General features: G+C 52.4%; 1 long non-coding RNA gene across 2 annotated transcripts in view; it reads left to right on the top strand.

The window, feature by feature from the left end:
* Positions 1-524: 524 nt before the first annotated feature.
* Positions 525-20,672, top strand: part of LOC141567531 (uncharacterized) — a 49,793-nt gene continuing 29,645 nt past the window's right edge. Inside the window, exon 1 of one of the 2 annotated variants that reach the window (XR_012490232.2) lies at positions 525-697. This is a non-coding gene — a long non-coding RNA (uncharacterized LOC141567531). The remainder of the gene's footprint in view (positions 698-20,672) is intronic. The other variant, XR_016022117.1, reaches the window with a different exon arrangement.

Genomic DNA, 20,672 nt, shown 5'->3' with positions numbered 1-20,672 from the left:
GTATTGCCGACTCTCCTCGTCTGCTTAGTGGTCCCTGGGTGGCTTCTCATTTGTCCAGTTTCTGCCTAGAAGCCCTGAGTGGTGTGGGGAAGGATGTGCTTTCAGGCTTTGGAGCCCAACCCATCTTCTCCTTCGCCAGAATGAGAGGGGCTTCACCCTGGAGTACCACTGTCCACATGAACGCCTTTGTGTTTCTCATGTGTTTTTTCAGTCTTCAGAGAAAATCCATTTGGGCTTTGCCTAGAAGAGTGCTGTCTAACTGCGTGTCCTCCTCTGAGGGTGGCGAGTGGGGGGATGGCTACTGGTGGAGAGGTGCAGACTCCCCTTTTCCAACACCTTCCTACTCACCTCAGTTGTACCCAAGGGTGGGGAGCCCAGCCCGTGTCCAGGGTGCTGATGGGCAGACTGGCCCCTTCCCTTCCACAGCCCAGTAGCTTTCCGAGAAGGCATATTTCTCAGCCTAGTTCATTTGTGTGTTCAACAAAACTTGTTCCACAAACTATAGTTGTCTTCAAGAAATGTGTTGATGATTTTATATTGGTACGTCTCTTTGCTCGGCTTTTTGAACAGATCATTTTTATTTAATAGAGTTTTAAGAGGACCATACGTGAACACCCGTATTGTGCGGCCTGGAACTTGGAGCTGCTGCAGGTATTGCCAGAATTGCGTTCATCAGCAGAAACGACAGACTCCAGGCGTAAGTAGGATCTGCATGTTTTCCACATTTTATATCCGTAAAATGTGTATGCAAAGATCTTTGACAATTACTCTTCCGCTTGTGATTGTCATGACCATTATCACGCCTTTCTCTTACACAATAGGTACGTCCCCGTTGATAAGACGTTGAGACTACGCATCTGAACCTCTTTCTGTTTTGCCTTGGCTGCCAGGAAGTGCTTTGTTAACTTTGTGCGTGATTGTAGATGTGATTTCAACTCTGATTCTACTCTTAAATATATATTTTTTATTTTACCTCTCAAAATAATAACACATATATTTGAATTAATCTCATCTTTTAAAAATCAGTAGAATACAAATTGTAAATGCATAAAATAAACTTAAATGCACACTTGACCCTCCACATAAAGGGATCTTAGCATAACTCATGCCTGAACCTAAGCACTGTCTGTAGCTACAATCCAGGTGTAACAGGTAAACTAGTAGGATAGCCTCCCCTGGACACATTTTACAAAGTACAAAGTAAAGTGTCTTTCTGTACTCACCGCAGAAAGAGGGAGCCAGGCATACCCAGGTCACCCCAGGAAGGAAGCGTCATGTTCTCGATTATCTGATAGAACGGACGTCCTGAATGTATGTGCCATTTGTTACCCAAACCATCGTCCAGCCCAGCTCCTCAGGAACTCATATTTGAGCCTGGTAGGGTGAGGAAGATGTGAGTGTGGCAGAACTATTTCTGGAAACTCTTTAAGATTCTTGATGAAGGTAGCATTGTGAGGTCCTTCAAGAGGGTAACCAAAGGAAACGGAAAGTACAGACGTATAGTATAGTTATTTATTTGTTTTTTATTATGCCGTGTTTGGGATGAGAATAATGGAGTGAAAGGCCCGTTTGTTCAGGTGGGTATCTTGAAGGGGAAGGTGGGGCTGGGGGTTGATAATGGAGGCAAGTGGTTCCGTGTGACACATGGAGAAGAATTCTGAGTTCCTGGGGCCAATGTGACGGGGAGGGGATGAGGAACAGAGAAAAAATCCATAGGAGTTACATGGTGTTGGGGCTGAGTCAGTGGTAACCCCCTGAGCTGTGTATCAGATGACACGGTAAAGTGGGGTGCGTCCTGGAGCCTGAGTTTGCTGTCTCCCTGGGCAACGGCCGGAAGTTTCTAGCGTATCCTTTCCCTGGGGATGTAGCCCTGCAGAGCTGCGGGCTGTACGTGGGATGGGCAGGGAGAAGTCTCAGTTCCAATTGCCCAGTTTCATCAAATTCATGGCTTTATCGACTGAGCCATGAAAATTCAAGTTCTGCGTTCAGTGAGACTGGCAGGTTGTGGTCATAACATTAGTTTTCAGTTTCTGCTTTGTTTTTGTTTTCTGGGTATTTCTCTTATTTTTGTGAGGTAAGTCATGCATTTAAAAACATGCTTGATGCATTTTAGCCGTCATTGCTGGGGTGGGGGGTTGTTTTGGAATAAATCTCAGAAATAATTTATGTTTAGTCTGCTGTGCTACTGAGAAGGGCTCCCACCCCACTCTTCACCTTTCCCCACTGGGAAGTTCGCCCTGTAACGCCACAGGCACTCAGCGTGGCCAGCAGTACATCCTTTGCTGCCATCTGTGGAAAACATCCTCGCTCTTCTCGCGCCTTCCTCTGTAAGTGGCCGCAGGGGCACTTGTCCCTCTTGAGGCCCTTTCGCATCTTGTCCTCAGCGTAGACCAGTGCACCCCACCTGTGTGTCTCCACCAGAGCCCTCTGCCGTGAGTCCAACCTCACACATCAGACCGTCTCTTGACAGCTCCGTTTGGGTGTTTCAGAGGCTCCTCAGAACAGCAGGTCTCAGGCACAACTCGTGGATTCTCTCAGCAGCTCCATCCTTACCCCGACCCTCTACCTGTCCTTCCTGTCACAGCTCAGAGAATGGCATCCTGTCATCTACCACCTACTCGAGCTAGAAGTTTAAATGTAATCCTTGTTTGTTTATTTTTTCTGCTCCCTCCCAATACCCACCATTTTGTTTTAATGTTCAAATTGTAGCCTCGTAGCCCTGTATGCCCTTGAGCTTAACTGCAACACCTCTTACCCAGGGCACCCCCCTTACACCTGGACCCCTGCATTCACCCGCCTCCTGCCTCTTCTCCTGCATCCGCGCGCTCCCACCCCCAGCACATCCGCACAGCAGCCAGGGTGATTGTTCGTGCCACTCAGCCCTGCAGGATTTCTCGTTTCCTGAGAGACAGCTCCTAATCTCTTACAAGCCCCAGCGTGGTCTTCCCTGCCTGACTTTGCAGCGTCTCTCATGCCACTCTGTGCCGTTCAGCCCCGCCAACTGTTTTTCCGTCTTCAGATGCGCCCGGCCCTTCCCACGCCAGGGCCTTTGCACTTGACATTCCTCTGTGGGTAGGATTCTCTTCCAGCCCATGTCTTTCCACGCCTGGCTCTTCTTCATTTTTTGGTTTCATCATAAATTCTCTCCTCAGAAAGTCGTTCCTTGACAGCCCAATTCTGGTGGTTCTGTGCCAGCCAGCACCTGCTTATGCCACTTCCTGCTTATTCTTGTCCATGTCTTGTGTGTCGCCTGTGTCTCCGCTCGCGTATTAGTCCGTGAACGTAGGGACTTTTCTTTCCCTGTTCCTTGCTCTGGGCCCAAGCTGGGCAGTGAGCTGGTCTCCAGTAATCATTTGCTGACTGACTATTGAAAGGACAAATGAAAAATCGGGTCCCACTTACTCCCTTTGGCACACGGCAGATATTTGCTGGGCCCTGCTTAGCTCCCAGCACAGCAGATGTCTGCGGGCTGGCAGGAGACGTCCTCCATTGCATTCTATCTGAGTTCCTAGAGTTCTGCCATTCGCAGTGTCTTGTATTCACAGTGACACAGATAAAAAGGAGAGAATCTGCTCAGAATGACAACCGGAGCTCTGGTGGCAGCGAGCAGGCGCGAGGCACACACACCCTGCACCACATGGGCAGCCTGGTAAAAACCCGAGAAATATGAAGAGGGTTGCTGTGCCCCTAAACGGGGGCAGGATATTTTATTTTCCACAGTGAACTATTCCTGAGAGTAAACGGGTGCTACTAATCATGATGCTAGAGTGAGAGGCAAACATGGGGACCAAGCTGGCCGAGTTGCACACGTCGCCTCTCAGGGCGGGATTCCAGGGCAAGATTGCATGGGGGGGGGGCTGCAGGGACTGCAGAGGGAGGTCCTAGCGCCGAGCCTGCTATGCAGAGTCTCCCGTCAGTGGTAGCTGCACCGTGGGCCGCTGCACTGTTGGCTGCGGGAGCCCGTTCTCTGCTGCTCTGCACTTTTCCTCGCCCACCAAGGTGGGCACCGCAGCTTCAGCTGGGCTTGCTCCACTGGTTTGGAGTTGACAAGTCCTTCCTTGACCAAGGGGAAGGTACCTCACCCAGTCTTCTTTCCTCCTTTGGGTGGGAGATGGGACCCCAGAGGAGAATTCTAGGCACATGGGGATTTGGGGTTGGTTGGTTGGTGAGAGCTGGGCTTCTGCCCTGGTTTCAAGCTGCCATAAAAGGAAGAGCCCCCTGCACGCGGGGGACCTATGGACTTGCAGGCCTGCCCAGGTATAGCTATTGCCCACTCCTGGGAAAAGGGTTTTGCCCACTCAGTGCCTCTGTTACTGGACTCTGTGTGTCCTGTGATGGATCCCATAGTGGGGAGATTCCAGTGTTCTCGTCTGTACAAGGGAGGCGTCTGATCATACAGTCTTCTCAGGGCTGCAGCAGGAGTAAGTGTAGCAGCTCACAGACATCTTCACTAGCACGCTGGACGGGCTAAGTCGGTGTTACTTGCTGTTATTCTGCTGTCTATGCACAGCTCTGTTTTGATGTCTACTTTATCCCGAATTTTTCGATTAGAATTTTCCAAAGTATGTCATAGCGGTACTCTGAAGGGGGACATTTTGGCAACTTCCTAAAGAGGTTTTGAGCGAAGGACTTAAAACTTTAAGTCCTGCCTCCAATCCTCATGGACCAGAGGCTGGAGACTGGAGAAGGGTGAGCAGAAATCTTTACAAACTTGTTCAGGGTTTGAACGTGGGCCTTGGTCTTCCAAAGCTCCCACCTGACCAAGATGAGAAGTTACGGGAAAGCTTCAGCCCCCAAGAGGACGTTTCTAAGGAGGCTCTGTCTTTAGGCCGGATGCCCCAGGAGACCTTAAAACAAGGACCTGTATGAACAGGATTGATTTGGAAACGATCCAAGGAAAAGCTTGTAAGGGAGCGGGAGCGTGGGGCCAGGACGACAAGCACAAACAAGGGCAGTGTCCAGGAAAGGGCGGGGAGCCCGCGCTCAACTCCAAAAGGGAGTTCTGCAGGCACAGCAGGCGATTGTTCCCATCGAAGTCACGGGCCTTTACCGTCTCCGTCCGTTGTCCCTGAAGCCTGAGCCCGGGGGACACACTCGGAGGTGGTGACAGCTCTTAGGACAGACAGACAGGGTTAGTCACAGAGCTGCTGTGGGGACCTGGGTGCAGACTGGGGGGCGAGACAGCACCCAGGGAGCTGGTGTGCAGGCAGGTGGTGACCGGGTCCAGGAAACATGGAGGGACACTGGCGGTGGGCCTCCCTGCGGTGAAGGCAGAGCCTTGCCAGGAAGCCGCCTGCCACCAAAACAACGCCACGAGCTGCACTCTCTGCTGCCCTGCTGCTCTCCCACTGCTTCCTGTCCAAGCTGTGGCCTCCTTGTTCTCCCTCCTTCCTGGACATTCATGGAGCGTTTTGTAGGTAGAGGCTTGGTTTTCGGTGCTGTGGGAGCCACGAGCTATAAAATGAGTTACGCAGGACCCAGCGAGAGCACGGGACTGCATGGCATTTGAATTTCCTTCTGATCTGGAATCCTCCACAGAGTTTAAATCCTGCGTCAGCAGTGTGGACGGAGTGGTGAGTGGTTCTCTAAGCCTCGTCTTTTGAGATAGAGGAACAGCACTTAGTGCAGATACTTTCCGAGACTGTCATTAGGATCCTGTGAGTTGATGGGTCTCAAGAGCCCAGACCAGTGTGTGGTTTACAGCATTGCACGCAGCCCCTACCCCACACACGCACCCCTCCCCTCTCTCTAGTTCACGTTCCTACCCAGATAGCCTGGCACCGGTAGGTGGCACCCGTCATGTTCTGGGTTCCTTCAGCCATGGCTCACGTGAATTGGTTCCTGGACTCATCATCCTGTGCTTGGGAGGGAGACCTTGGTAATAAGGACTGAACCACCTTAACCGGGGCGGGGGGTGTGATCAAGAGGGCAGGCAGATGGAAACACCCAGGAGCCTCTGCAGCTGCATTCGCTCTGGGCACCAGCGGCCTGTCCTCGTCGTGCTCTGAGTGGCCAAGCCTCTCTGTGCCCAGGTCCAGGTCCCAGAGCTGTGGATGGCTGGGCTCAGCTAGACGCCACCCCCGACTTGGCAGAGACCTTTGTGGAGCCCCGTTCCAGGCTGCGGGCTGGCTGGCCTCTGGACAGCCCCCCTTGCTGCAGGCGTGGGTGCTGGGGCCAGTGACCTCCTCACCCCGCGTGTGAATACACCTCTGCTGCTTCACCTCGAGTGAGGACGGTCTGTGACCCAGGTGTGCCTTGCTTACTCACTCCCCCAACAAGGTCCAGTGTGTCCCTGTCCCATCGTCACCTTAGAGCGTGGCTGGGAAATGCCTGAGAAACAAGGCAAAGAACTGACAATTTGGCTCCAGCGTCTCTTGTTGGCTTCGTCCTTCCTCCTACCTGTAACTGCTCCTCTCCTCAGCTGGGCTCCTACTGTTCCCTCAGCAAAACTCACTGCCTGGAGGTGGCTGTGACATGCCCTGGGGAACCCTGCTCCTATAAATAGAGCCCTATTTGCAGTTCCGGTAATGGGGCTGACCTTGGCAGGCTTCTCGCACTTGGCAGCTCTGGCTTTATATTCATTCTCTTATCATCTGAGTACTCCCTGGCACATAGTAAATGTTCACTAAAATATCCAGTGAATATTGGATATTGGGGATGGATTACTTCTTCTTATGAATACGTGTATGGAGAACATCTGAGAAGGAGGTCATGTAGGCAGAGGTGTTCTCCAGGCCCCATGATGCTCGTAACAGGTGCCAGTTTCAACAGAGAAACCAACCAGGAATACAATGCAACTTTCTGCACAACCTGGGTGGTTGGTCGTGGCTGGTGGCATGGCTGGTGGCATGGCCGGTGGCATGGCTGGTGGCATGGCTGGTGGCATGGCTGGTGGCATGGCTGGTGGCATGGCGTGCTGAGAAGGACGAGGCAGGAGCTGTTTCCAGGCTTGGGGTTGATGAGTGACGCCTGCCCTGGGGGAGCGTGGAGGAAGCACCCCTGTGCCGTGGGGCCTCAACGCGAGGCCCCATCATTTCTGGCATTCTGGGAGTCGGGCCCAGTACATCCGAGAAGGAAGAGGAGTCCAGTTCTACAGGAAATGTGCAACATAACCGGTCAGCCACACTGTCCATCTACAGTTAAGAAAAGATGGGGACACCATTTCAGCCCCAACACAATGGTTGTCACCGAAACAGCCCTGGCAACCTCTGAAGCGCTGCAAACACAAACCGTTTTCCCCAAACGTCCTACAGAAACCCCGGACTCTCTAACCTGCATCCTCTGATCCAGGCGTCTGGAGACCTCGCCCTTCTCTCCCCTCTCAGAAGGCCGTTGACATGTTTCAGGGCCCTGGGTCAGGCTTTGAAACCCCTGTTGCAGTGAAATCCTGACTTAAGAGCCCTTGTATGGTGTTTCAGTCTTCAGCGTGGTGAGTGAGCATTTGGCCTGGAGACAGAATGAATTTCTGTTTCACAACGGCAGGGAGGAGATTCATCAACCTGTCACCCCCGCCGCACTGCCCAGCGGGAGAGCAGCCCTGCGGGTGGCGGCAGTGGCCTTGCTCATCTCGCTGGGCCGCCGACGGCCGCTATTAGGGCTTTGAGATAAGTAGGATGGTCGTTCTTTCCTAGAAACGAATAAAGCCACGTACAAAGGAGAGAGGCTCGGCCTCGGAGCTGCAGGGAAGCTCTTGGGAGCTGAAGGGGAGGCTCTGGTCACGTACAGTGGAGGAAGGGTTCCCGGCCCGTCAGCATCAGGCGAGGAAGCACCCACCCTGGAGGCCGACGTTGGTTCCCTTGGCAGCCAGCTGGCTCCTGGGAGGCAGGATTCTACTGCTGAAGGCGGGTGCTGCTGCTGGAGGCGACACCTCCGATTTATCCCCATCAGGTCTCCACTAACAGTGGTGGGGACCACGATGGGGCAGCCGCTGTTACTGGTGCCGTCCTGCCTCTGTGAGGTGCGGTCTGCCACCCCTGTGGCTCCCGGTCTGAGGGTTTCTTTGTTCTGACTGTTCCCGTGCAAGCAGGAAGCAGCCCTTAACTGATGTTGGGGGGTGGGGGTGCTGACTGAACACCCCAGGCCTCGCCCTTTGGCTCTGACCCCGCGTGTTCTGTCTACACTGACCCTCCAAGTCCTCGGCTGGGGCTGAGCCTTGGCGCCCACGCCGGGGTCCTCCTCAGTATTACACCTTTTCTTGGCTTCCTCTCGGCCCCTTTCTCATTCCTCACCCCCTCCCCATGGTATTTGTGGGCTCTCCTCCTAAATAGACATTGGTGCTCTAATTTCGTGGTCTGCTCCCGGGGAAACCTGCTGAGATTGCGGCTCCTGAGTTGGGCTGCAGGCTCACCTGTGGGGATCAGAACCCATCACGTTACTGTGCCGGACAGAAGAGCTTCCATGGACAGGATCCGTCTTCCCCGATGGACGCTATGGTTTTGAATAGCATGTCCTCTTGTTTCATACATATACGTGTGTGTGTGTGTGAGTGTGTGTGTAATTAAACACTTTTACTTTCTCCTCTTGGTAACTTGCTGCTTACTCCACCAATGTCTGTGGAGTAGAAAGCAGGGAAGCTAAGTCCCTGTGATAAAGAGAATCATAGCAGTAAAGGGAGGTGGCCCGGCCTGCAGCCATGTCTGTGTGAGGAAGAAAGGGCTGAGAGCCCCAGACAGGCGGGCAGCCAGGATTGTGGGTGTCGAGGGGCTCCCCCCCAGGCTGCAGGACAGGAGGTGCAAGGAGGCGTCTGGGACAGGAAGCCAGTTGCCCCTGAGGGTGGTGTCCTGACGGAGGGGCTGCCAAGGTAGCAGGAGGGAGAAGAAGCTGGTACGGGCTCTGGATGAGCTGCTTTGTGGGGAGCTGGGGTTCAGTTCTGTCGGATCCCTTTGCAGACGCTCTGGAACCACCTCCGGGCTGTTGTACCCAAGGGACGGGGCAATCACGTGTTGGTGCACTGGACCCCATTTGTCGCCGGTGCAGGGCCGTTCCAAGGGGCATTTCCCCCCAGCCCTTGGAGTCAGCCCTGAGTACGGGATCCATCCTGCTGCCAGGAAAGGCAAGACTCACTGTTGTTTGCCATAAGAAGCCTTTGGTTTACACCGAAATGGTCATTGTCAGGGGTCTAGGTAGGTTCTGACAGTGCTTGTGACACGTCTCTCCAAACTGTAATGTTATCCCTGGACGCGTAGAGTGGAAACACCCTGGCCTGTGGAAAATGGGGCGTTGTCAGGCATGTCCATCTGTTGGTCCTTTAACCAAGCAGCACATCTGCTTTGAGCACCTTTGATTGTATCCGTCCCTCTGTTCTGTCCCACGGGGGGGACCAAAGAAAGGAAAGCTGTAATCCCTGGGTTTAAACAGCTCACCAGCCGTTGGAGAAGCAACACTCACAAGCCTGGAACAATCAATACCGCGGGCACTAAGCTGCCGAGCTGACTGAGTACTGCACACAGCCTCTTTGCAAATGGGACCGTGGCTCTCTCAGTGGTGGTCATGGCGTGAGGGTGTCTCTTCTGCCACCAGGCCCTTCCCCAGTCTGGCTGGAGCTAGAAAAGCAGCCTTTCTCTGGAGGCACCAACGGTCAAGCCTGTTAGATGCTAACAGCCATCGGCCACAAGCAACGGGTATGTTCCTGGGAAGGGAATGCGTCTAAGGCTGGGCTCTCAAGGAGCAGACTCTGAAACAAGGATCAGAGGCATGTGGGTTGCTGGGAGGTGATCCCGAAAGCACTGGGACTGGGGTGGGGACATGATCCAGAAAAGGGAAGAGGCCAGTGTAGAATGAGTTAATGAGCAGATTACCGCAGGGGACAGCTAGGGCTGACCCTGCTGGGAATTCTGGGGCAAAGGGTCATTGGGGCCACTGTGACCAGCGGCAGTGGACAGCTGTTCCCTGCGATGTCCCCATTGCAGAGGGGTTGGTGAGCTACTGGCCGTGTCTTTACTTAGGCAAACAGCTCGGTGTTAGGAAAGGTTCTTGGTTACATCTCCATCTTGGATCAGGGAGCATTTGGGGTTGCTGCGTAGCTCACAGCAGTGTCCCTCTTTTGGGGACGCTCCCAGTGGCCGTGCCTCTGTGGCATGGCACTGCCTCTGGGTTTTAGCTGGTCAAGCCAGTGGGAGGGACCAGCTTCACACTGAGCCACTCAGTTTCTCTCCCGTGACTTTGAAATGAGAAACAGACAAAGGACGTGAGGTCACTGCACGTGGGTCCTGTGGACAGTCCCTTGGACTGCTGAGAACCCCACAGTGCCCTGCTCCCCAGCCCCGCCTTCTTACGTCCTGCTGTTCGAACTCTTTTCCCCATTCTATGCTCTTCTAAGAAATTCTCTCTTTTAAGAGTCAAGAGAGTCAAGGCTTGTTTTCTGTTGCTCGCTATCAAGACGATGTTAAGATGCGTTTGTGTGGACTCAATTTCGAAAACCCTGGGAACCTGAATGGTGGGGCCATGGCAGGGCTCCAGACTTTTGTCCAACTCAGTGGCACCATCACTACTGCAGGGGACTGTGGATCCCTCAGTGGCTACTCATCGTGCGAGGGTGTTTCTTCTGCCACCAGGCCCGCCCCCACTCACGCTGGAGCTGGAGAAGCAGGTGACTGCCCGCCGGACTCTCCAGCCCCACCCAGAGCTCAAACACCAAGCAGGCCGACCCCCACCCACAGGAAATCCTGGCAGATCGCAGGCACGTCTAATGTTGCAAAAATACACCTACATATCCTCACCGAGCTGTAAGCAAAAGCACGCAATTCATGCAGTAAGTTAGATTTTAATGGCAACAAAGCAGTTAATCCCAAACCCTCAGTAATGGAAATCTGTTTACCTTTCGGGAAAAAAATGAGAGTTTAAACTGTGAGCTGAGTAATGGTCTGGACAGCAGGCGCCCATACCTCAGTGTATTAAATGTTTTTCAGTCAGCCTCTGTTGATTATAGAAAAGTAAATTTGCTTAGCTGCTAAACACCAAGCGTTCACTTAGAAAACGGTAAGGAACGTAGCGAGAGATTTTCCTTCTTGTGAAGTGATCGCTTCAAAGATGTGTAAACACAGGGAGCCATTTCCAGGGGACAGGGACACAGGCCTGGGCACGGGATATTTACATGCTGTGGGAAACGGCTCTTGCTTTCTTAAGCCAGGACTCACAGTCCTCGTAGCCTGGATCTTGGGTGTCAGTTGTCCTACTGGGGTGGGGAGGGGAAGGCGGGAGCCTGCTGTGGGATTGGGGTTCAGACTTCTTTTGGGAGGGTCAAGTTTTCACTTCCGTGCTCATTTGGTTCGTAGTCAGACACAGGAGTTCCCCCCAGAGAGAGGGAGCAAAAGAGTTTTAGACCGGAAGTCGGGGGGCCTGGTATTTTCTACCGTAAGCCGCTATCTTGCTGTGTGACTTTGGATAAGACACTTCCCCTCTCTGTGCTGGGTAGTCTCACTATGAAAAGTTGATCAGAGATTTTTGTTTTTCCAGTTCATCCTGTAAATTAGTGCTTCCCCAAGTCAGTGACAGTCATTTCAGACATGATGCCTGGGTAACTCCTGGGTTCCATCTTTAATGGCATTCTCCCGCTCTTTTTATGGTAATAATAGTAACAGCTGACACACGCATGATGCTTGTCACCCGACAGTCACTGCTCTTAACACTCTGCATGCCTTGTCTCATTTAATTCACACCAGTGTCCCGTGAGATAAGTACTAAATTACCCCCATGTTAGAGATGGGAAACGGAGGCACAGAACGAGGCAGTAACCTGCCTGAGGTCACAGGGCAAGAAAGTGAAGACGTCAGCCTTACACCCGGAGCACTGGGCCCAGACATATCCACTGAGCTGTCTGTCATAGTCTCTCATCCCACATCTGTGAAAGCACTGGCGTTTTATTTTCCTTTTCCTTTCAGATCTCTGGCCTCTCTGTGGCATATTTCTGTCTTTTAGGAATGTCAGAGTTCAGAAACGAGTCAGCCAACCTCCGTTAAGTGGTCTGTGTGCATGTGCTAGTGTTGGTCGCCACAGGACAGAAAGGAGAGGGGGCTGGCCTGGCAGGCTAACTCACTGTCTGCCCCATGCGATCTTAATTACATCCCTGCCTGGGGGGGACAAATGCCCGAGCTGTAGAGGTTTAACTTGCCCGTTAACACCCTGTCTGCTGTGCTACTGCAGTGCCTGGAGCTGAGTGATTCCTCCCCAGCCAGTGACCCCTGGGGGTGGCTCCGTGGAGCCCGACAGTGACACACAGGATGCGCTGGCACCGTAAACACTCCCGAGAAGCAGCCCTGGGGTCCTGGGTGACTGCTTCCACGAGTTCTCATTCACTCTGTTGTCTCACAGGCTCTGGCCAAGCGACCTCGCTGGTCCCCCATGTTCACATTCCCCCGTTCAGTCTGGGACACCTGCTGTGCTGTGTGGCCCCAGTGGTACCTCTTCCACTAGACTGAGTTCCTCGGGCAGGGACGGTGTCCTCGTCCTCCCGACTCTGACAGACAGGATAGACTCTCATAGACAGGAAAACTGACCGATGAGGGCTGAGTGGGAAAGATGTAGTAGGCCCAGCAAGAGTTAACAGTCCACCTGAAGCTAGCTAACCAAAGGAGGGACCCAGGTGGTCGTGGGACTGTCAGGTTGAGAAGCAGGTCCAACTCCAGGACCTCAAATGCTGTCTCTCTCACCTCTGCTGCCTCTGTGGCTCCTTTCTCAGGCTGATTCTCGTCACATCAGAGCAGCCAGCATTCCATGCTTCCATTTTACCAGTTAAGCAAATTCAAATAAAAGAGAATGTTTTCCGGTGATTTCCACCAGTTTGTTGGGTCTGACTGTCGCTTGTTCAAAGGCAAGTCAGCCATGATGTCTGGGAATCAGAGGTCACTGGTGGCCGGGCATGGCTTTGAGGGCCCTCTTAGGGCTGGGAGCTGGCCAACCTCAAGGAATGAGAGCAAGGGGGAAGCTATTGTGACGAGCGGTCAGGGAGCGGTCGCTGTGGAGGAGGGTGTGAGCCAGGCAAACGCCATGGACTTCCGCGAGAGAGCTGGAGCTGGGACCCAGCAACGTCAGCTCACGTGCTGGCCCAGAGGAGCGTGTGCAGGTGGAAAGAGGAAGCTGCCTCCGGGCCCGTCCCCTGTAAAGTAAGATTTGCCTGGTACCTGCCAGGCACTTGGAGCGTGCTCAGCTGTTGACACGGGGAGAGAAGCGTGAACTGTGTGTTCAATGGCTCCCCAAGTTCTGGCCCTTTAACCCGCCTACCATTTCTGGGAGGAAATTTCCCCCAGTCTGTGTCCCACAACATGTTCCCCACAATGTGTTTGTGAGGATCAAGACCGAAAGGCAGCCCCACGCCCACTGAGCAAGTCAGTGGCAGAGCTGGGATTGAGTCCAGGGCGTCTCTGGAGAGCTTCCCTGAGACGTCTACACGGGGAGTTGGCTGCCGGCCCCGGGGGCCTCAGCTTAGCCAGCGTGCCCTCCGCTAAGCTGCTGTCGCTCACAGCTGCGTTTATACCCCAGGCAGTTGTGTACTGGCATTAGCACATCCTTTGCAGGAAGGTTTCTCATAGTGTCAGCAAGCAGAAATGGCTTATTTGTCCCCTGATGGCCCATATGGTAGGAAATAGCCTCGCTGTCCATTGTGGGCCAGGAGAGCGCCATCAGGGATTGCTTTTAAAAACAAACAGGACAGCAGTAAAGAATTTTGGAAAGAACCCACTGCCGCCTCTTTCTCTGGATCTCCCCATTGCTCCACTAATTTCTCTTTTCTCAAAGCATGACCCAGCAGTTCGGTGTGCAAACGGGGGCCCCCAAGCAGGCAGCAGCTGCAGTCATAGCTGCAGTCACTGACACCTCCTGTGCTGGGTTAGCGGGCCTCCCTGTGCAGACCATGAGCACCCTGAACGTCCCCCAGGGCCAGGAGTCCGGTGTGCTCTGCCTCCCCCGGCTCCTGGCTCGGCTCAGGTGGGCCTTGGTGCACAGAACCCTGGCAAGGCAGCCATTCAAACATGTGGACAAGATGTGTAGAAGTGGTGCTGCCTCTCCCTGCCGCCATCTAGCAGGACAGGACAGCTGACGTGCTCACCCAGCGGAGGGACAAATGCCCAGCCGGTGACTAACTACAGCCCAGAGACTCAGCCGGGCAGTGGTGACACACGTGGTGGGGAGTGAAGCAGACAAGGCTCTGCCACAGCGACCCGAGCACTTAGTAGGAGAGACGCACTGAGAACCGTCGTCTCAGTGGTGACCATGAAATTACAAACGGTGATCATTAGGAAGGAAAAGGAGCAGGGTCCATGGGAGGGCACCGTGGGCGCCCTGCCCAGAGGGCAGGAGGGCTGTGAAGGTCATCAGAGGACATGTCCGTGAAGAAGGCAGGACAGGCAGAGACGGCCTGGGCTCAGAGGCTGCTGGCTACTCGCTCTCTGCATGATCCTGGGCAATTCCCCTGATCATACGTTAACCTAAAAATAGAAGACCTTTCAAAACGAGAGGCAACAAGCATTTATTTGAGATAAAAAAAAGAATAGCTATTTGGCAGAAGCCCAAATAGTGTTCCGATGAGGAGACAAAGGCAAAGGGTCTTTGTGAGAAGGAAGGCACTTGTGTAGTGCAGGTAACAGCACAGTGGTGCTAATTCTAAAGGTTTTTACAAGAATTTTCAGTCCCCTAGTCCTAAAAAGTGCAATCTTGTTACCTCTGCAGAGTTCTCTAGGCCCAGCCCGAAGTTATTCAGTCCTGTTTCAACAGCCGAAACTTGGAGGCATAAGACGTGGAAGGCGGGTCGTCGGGCATGGCAGCTCCAGCTCCATTTTAAAGTGGCTCCGTTTGTGATTATTTTTCTTTTTTGACATGTGAAATGCGGGCTGTGGTAATAATAGTTCCTACCTCCCGCTTGGTAGGGCCATTCATGGTGATCCTGGTGGATGCTGAGCAGGAGCCTGGCACGAGAGCCCTGCAGAAGCATCCGCGGGCGCCAAGCTCGCATAAGCAGAGCCTGAACGGCGAGCTGGAACCCGCAGAGGTGAGGGAGGAGGTCCAAGACTGAGAGAAGGATGCCTGTGGGCATGTGGGCGCCCAGGCCGAGGCTGCCGGGAGCACCGCGCACGGGGAGTGTGGCACGCAGGCTGAGATGAGGGCAGGCCCTAGCAGGGACGCAGCCGCTCACTGCAGGTGCCACGAGGAGCCTCCACCGGGAGCCTCTGCTGGGTCCGAGGCAGAGGAACTGCCTGAGCCGAGTAATGGCCGAGGGAGACGGGCTACAGGGACCAAACGGGAGGAGGCAAGCGAGGAAGCCAGTGTCTGGCGCAGGCTTTCGCGTCTGCTTTGCTGTTGCACCCCAGGGGCTGCTGGGACGGGCAAGGTTACTCTCCAGCTCCTGGATGAGTGTTCAGCTAGCGGTGGGCGACTTCCTGGCCAGCCCTGGTCTGCAGGTGCCCCCAGCTGGGAAACAATGGTTGGTCCCATCCCGGTGAAGAGAAGGTGGCCCCAGCGCAGTGCACGTCACAGGGCCCCGTGGGTGCCTTCATGAAAGGTGCAGGGAACAGGGGAAAGGTCAGCCTCTGCTCTGCCTCCTGGAGCCCCGGATCCAGCACAGACCTTCCTGGTCCTCCATTCTCTGCAGGGTTGGGGTCTGATGGAACGTGGTGCTGCCAGCTTCTGTGATGCTCGGAATTAGTTGAGAAGTTTCCTCACATCCTGCGTGAATTCCCTTTTCGGTGAGGGTAGGATCTTAAAGAAGAAAAAGAACACTGAGATTCCATGATAGGAAAGGAGCACTTGACTCATTTAAACTGATTAATTTCATATAAATACAGTAGAGATGTTATGAACAGGGATTACAGATGTTTCAAATGAAACGTGTAACTCCAGAACACATGTGACTTTTAATATATTCACGGCACAGTCAGTCCCTGTCATTGTTGTATTTTAATCTTGGTTCCATTACATTTGTCTTCACAATGTCAAGTGGAGAATGCCAAACACTAAGATATTTAAATTAGATCAGCCTGACCTGAGATGCACATTTCATATAGAGCTGTCGTGAATCTGGTGATTCAATTTCGAAGACTTAACATGTCAGATGATTAAAAGTGTGGGGAGGGGACCCTTGAGCCTCCCCCGCCTTGCGACATACCTCCTGTCTCCAAAATGTCTTTATGTCATCTGAGCACCTGTCTCGGCCCGTCACCTTTTCTTGAAATCGTTATAGATCGACTCACAAGCCTGACAGTTAAAGGTCCTCACTGTTCATCTCACCAGTTAATGCTCCTGTAGGTCCCACCAAATTCCTTGCATAAGGGGCTCTGGGGATCTGGCACAACCTAAGTCAGATGCCACCTGAATAACATGGTCCAAGGTCAAAGTGGGGGCAGAGCTCAGGGCTGAGGCCTTTAAAACCAACCGGTGACTCTGCTCCGCCCTCAGACGCAGGGACACGGTACCTTCCAGGTTTGCACGTTATTCCCTCATTGGCCATTCAGTTCACAGAGCAGCCAACACGAGGATAAATGGGAAGATATTTACGTGAAATACTTCACTGAGAAGAGCTCATCATCTTGTTCTGTGGCCACTGAGAGGGTCATCGTAACAAATGATTTGTAATGGGCGGATCTGAGCTATTTATCCCAAACTTTGCATTTGGTGACGTTATTACATTGGGTCATTTTTATGACTACTCTTGACCTTGAAATACCCTTGCCCTTAAGGCGAAATAATTGGAGACCAAAGTTCTTCCTACTAACAAGGCTGGAAGCAGCATCTCGTTAACCCCACGTCCCACCTCGGTCTGTTCTATTGTGCCAAGGACTCATCTGTACTGAGAATGAATGGGGGATGGAGTAAAGGACATTTCTACAGAGCCTAGGACCTTGTCTTCCCTTCAGTTTGCTTAAAAGTGGGCAGATTTCCACTCAGTGTAATAAAGAACTTTTAAATGTGCAGAGCTGTCCATCGGGGACTCACTTGCACCAGCGTATAGTGAGCTCTCTGACAAGGAGCGTGCAAACCAGGCTGGTGAAATACATGCGGAAGACATGCGATAGCCACTGTCTGAGGTCTCTTTCTACTCAGAGATTCTTGATTCTTTCTAAGCAGCTCCAATGCCACACAACAGTCTTTCTTGGGAAAAGACAAACATGGCTGCGGACCTGTTGTATGGTGAGCACGGTGGTGAGCGTGGTGGGGGAGTCGCTGCAGAGGTGCCAACCACAGTCAGGCTTCCAGAGGACGGCTCTCCACTGGGAGACTATCTCGTCTTCCTGACACAGCGAGTGGGCAGCCCCCACACACACCCCTCCCCCGCGTCTTGACGTCTAGGCCCTCACCTTCTGCAGCCCCATCCACTGCTCTTATTTCGTGTGTCACCAGGAACACAGCCAGGTCTGGTTCAAGGAGGGCCCCGTGCCTGGGTCTCAGGGCCCAGCAGTGAATGGAGCAAGGAGGAAGGGGCACAGAGGCCACGCTCAAGTTAGCAGGAAGTGGCATCACCTGCTCAGAATAACTCAGGACCTAACCCACAGTGGGGCCGTGCACCTGACCCAATCAGCAGAGCTAGCCAGTGTCCCCAGCTCTGACCCCTGCTGGCCTTTGCTGGACCCCAGATTCCCGGAACTAATCTCCTGCTGACAACCGTGTTGAGTCCCAGGTGACCTTAGCAGCGTGGTCACAGCTGTGAATCCACATCAACTCTAATCTCCAGGCCCACACGCATTTCTTTCTCTCTTGTTCATTCCTTCGTGCCCTTATTTTTAAGGCCCTGGCACTTGTAATGTAAAATTTTTGCAAGATATGGGAATGGGCTATCTTCCCACTAGGGATGTTTTCATGGGTGGGGTCTAAGAAGAAAGGGGCAGACGGAAACCCTAGTGTGCACAGTGTTATAATCAGAGCGGTCTGACAGAGGCAGCCATGAAGATGGGATCAAAATAGGATTTTAAACATCTTGCTTCTGGACGAGGTCCCCAACTGTACCAATTACCAATATTTACGTCAAACTTGACTAATCCCCAAAAGAAGGCAACTTCGAAGAAACATGGCTTCTTATGTCCGAAAACGCTCTAACTGTAACCACAGAACTGTTGATTGGCCCAAGTAGGAGAAAACAGAAGCCAAGGCGACGTGCATCACATTAGGTCCCTAGACGATGGGGGGGGGGGGGAGGCGCATTGTAAGATTAGTCATTGTTAATAATTACTGAGCGCTCATTGGATGACAGGCAGGCTTCAGAGCATTTACACACATTATTTCATGACTGATTTTCATTTCACTTGTCTGAGAAAGGTTCTTGTTATCCCATTTTACAGATGAAGGACCTGAGGCAGAAGGACGGCCTACAAATTCCCTAAAGTCAGAAAGCTGCTGACAGAGCTGGAATTCAGAACCAAGCTCATACTCAGAAATATGAAATGTGTGTGTGTGTGTGTGTGTGTGTGTGTGTGTGTGTGTGAAGTGTCAGACTTTGTGTTACTTTTCACAAATCCTAAATGAATGGATCGTGTAATAGATGCTTTGAATGAGCCTGTCGCTTTGAGCATGCTGGTTTGGTGTGACTTTGCCCAGGCCCTGCTCTGAACCCCCCTCACCTGGTGTCTAACCCCCTTCCCCTCTGGTAACTTTCTATTGTTGCTGTCTAGGTGTTTGTTAGTTTGTTTCATTTGTTTGTTGCTTTTTGTTTTATAGCCCATATAGGAGTGAAAGCACATGGTTCTTGTCCTGTTCCATCTGATTTATTTGAAAGTACTTATTTGTAAAGATATATGTACCCCTGTGTTCATTGCAGCATTATTCATGGTGGCCAAGACATAGAAACAACCAAAGTGCCCTTCGATAGATGATTGGATAAAGAAGATGTGGTACATACACACAGTGGAGTATTACTCGGCCATATGAAAGGATGAAATACTGCCATTTGCAACAACATGGATGGATCTTGAGAGTATTATAACGCATCTTCTATAATAGCAAAAAGTTCAGACAACAATATGTCCACAAGTAGAATATTTAAATTCATTCAAGGGAGTTGTAGAGTTAATTTTTGAATGTTTGTTTCCCCTCAAGATGTCTAGAGAGACAGGAAAATGTACCTAACATAATGCTAAATAAATAAAGCAGAATATAGATATACAATATGGTCCCAGTTATGTGGAACACTTCAATTTGTATCATGGAGAAATGATTGGATGAAAGTTTAAAGAGTGCTAATGCCGGCTCGATAGAGATGATGGGCTGGGCGTACTTTTAGTTCTCTCATCCTTTTCCGTCTATATTTTGCAAGTTCCTGACAGGAAAAAAAGTAGGCAAAACGTTTTTAAGCTGCTAAGCTGACCCCTGGTTTGCTCCAGCTGTGAGGTTCCCAGCTAAACGCTGCTCAGAGTTTGGACCACGTCCCACGGGACCGAGTTCCCTGAGAGCCGTGACGCTGCCTCCGCCCACTGCCATCCGTCTGTCCATCCTCCAGTCATAGACAGTCGATGAGAGTGGTACCCATGTCCGCTGTTGGGCCAATGCTTCCATCAGAGATACCACTGGCCTGTTAGTGACCCTCACAGTCTCACTAATGATGGGGTTTCGTTTCGTTTGATGATTCCCTAGACCTTGAGAGTTGCATTTGGGTAGGACTCTAGTTATAACCTTATTATAATAAGGTCTTTGGAAATAGAGTGCAGACGCCTGATGACGTGAAACCAGGGCTCCCACTTGGTGCCCGTTTCTCATGCTAAGTGACCCTCCGGGGCCTGCACGAATCTGCTTCATAATGTCTGAAGGACGGCACAGCCCTGAGCAGCCTTTAACACCGGGCTTGATGGGTCCCCTCTGCTCAGGGAGCTGGGCATGGCTCCAGGCTCAGATCGCAGTTCAGCTCCTCTAGTGGGGAAGCCAGACTATGCCTTTCTCTCCAAAGGCCACTGGGCACATACGCTTTGCCCTCAGGATCCCACTCCCCCATCAGCCCGGCAGATAAACAGCATCAGGCAGGAGCTTTCTGGGCAGAGTCCCCTGACCTTTCCCCCAGTGCTGGCTCTCTTGCCATCAAAATTGGGCAATTTGTCCGAGCGCCAGAGCCATGGGCACACACAGAATAGTTTCTCTTTACAACTCCCAGATCAATCTGAACAAATCTGCTCAAGTCCCTCTCTGGACAGAGCCCTCCTGTGCCAGCCTGCTGCCTGGACATGCTCTTATGTTCAAGTTCTAAACCCTGAAAAATTAGTTGCATAATGGAAAGGCTGACAGGCTCAGCCATCGAGACTCAAACAGTCACCAAGCAGCCTTACGCTGCCAAAGATATTTATTATCGTTTCCTCAAACAGCCACCCTTTAATACCTGCCACATACATGTTTGCTTACAAATGGGCTGTGCGGGTTTGGCTGCACTCTCTCGATTTGGCCCGATGGCTTGTTCTGGGGCCATGGGTGCTGACAGGCAGCCCGTAGTTCTGCCCTGAGCTCCCGGGGTGGAGGCGAACAGCACCAGCCACCAGGATGAACTCTGAGTGCTGATGTAGACACGGCACCGTGTACGGGCTCTGGGGCCACCGTGCTTACAGAAGCTTGGCCGGCACAGCAGACCTTCCCAGTGCCATCACCTCCTGGAGGGCAAGTCCGAAGGCTCCAGTCCCCAAGGCACCTCCACACACGCTTGCACATTTGCCGTTGATGTGCATGGAGTTGCAGCCTGGCTCCTGAAATGTGGGAGTAGCTGTCTTCATCCCAAG

The sequence above is a fragment of the Rhinolophus sinicus genome, chromosome 8 (genome assembly GCF_057876585.1).
Source record: "Rhinolophus sinicus isolate RSI-liver-muscle chromosome 8, RSI-T2T, whole genome shotgun sequence".
NCBI lineage: Eukaryota > Metazoa > Chordata > Mammalia > Chiroptera > Rhinolophidae > Rhinolophus > Rhinolophus sinicus.
Note: the sequence above shows the minus strand (reverse complement) of the source record. Positions and strands in the feature narration are given on the sequence as shown.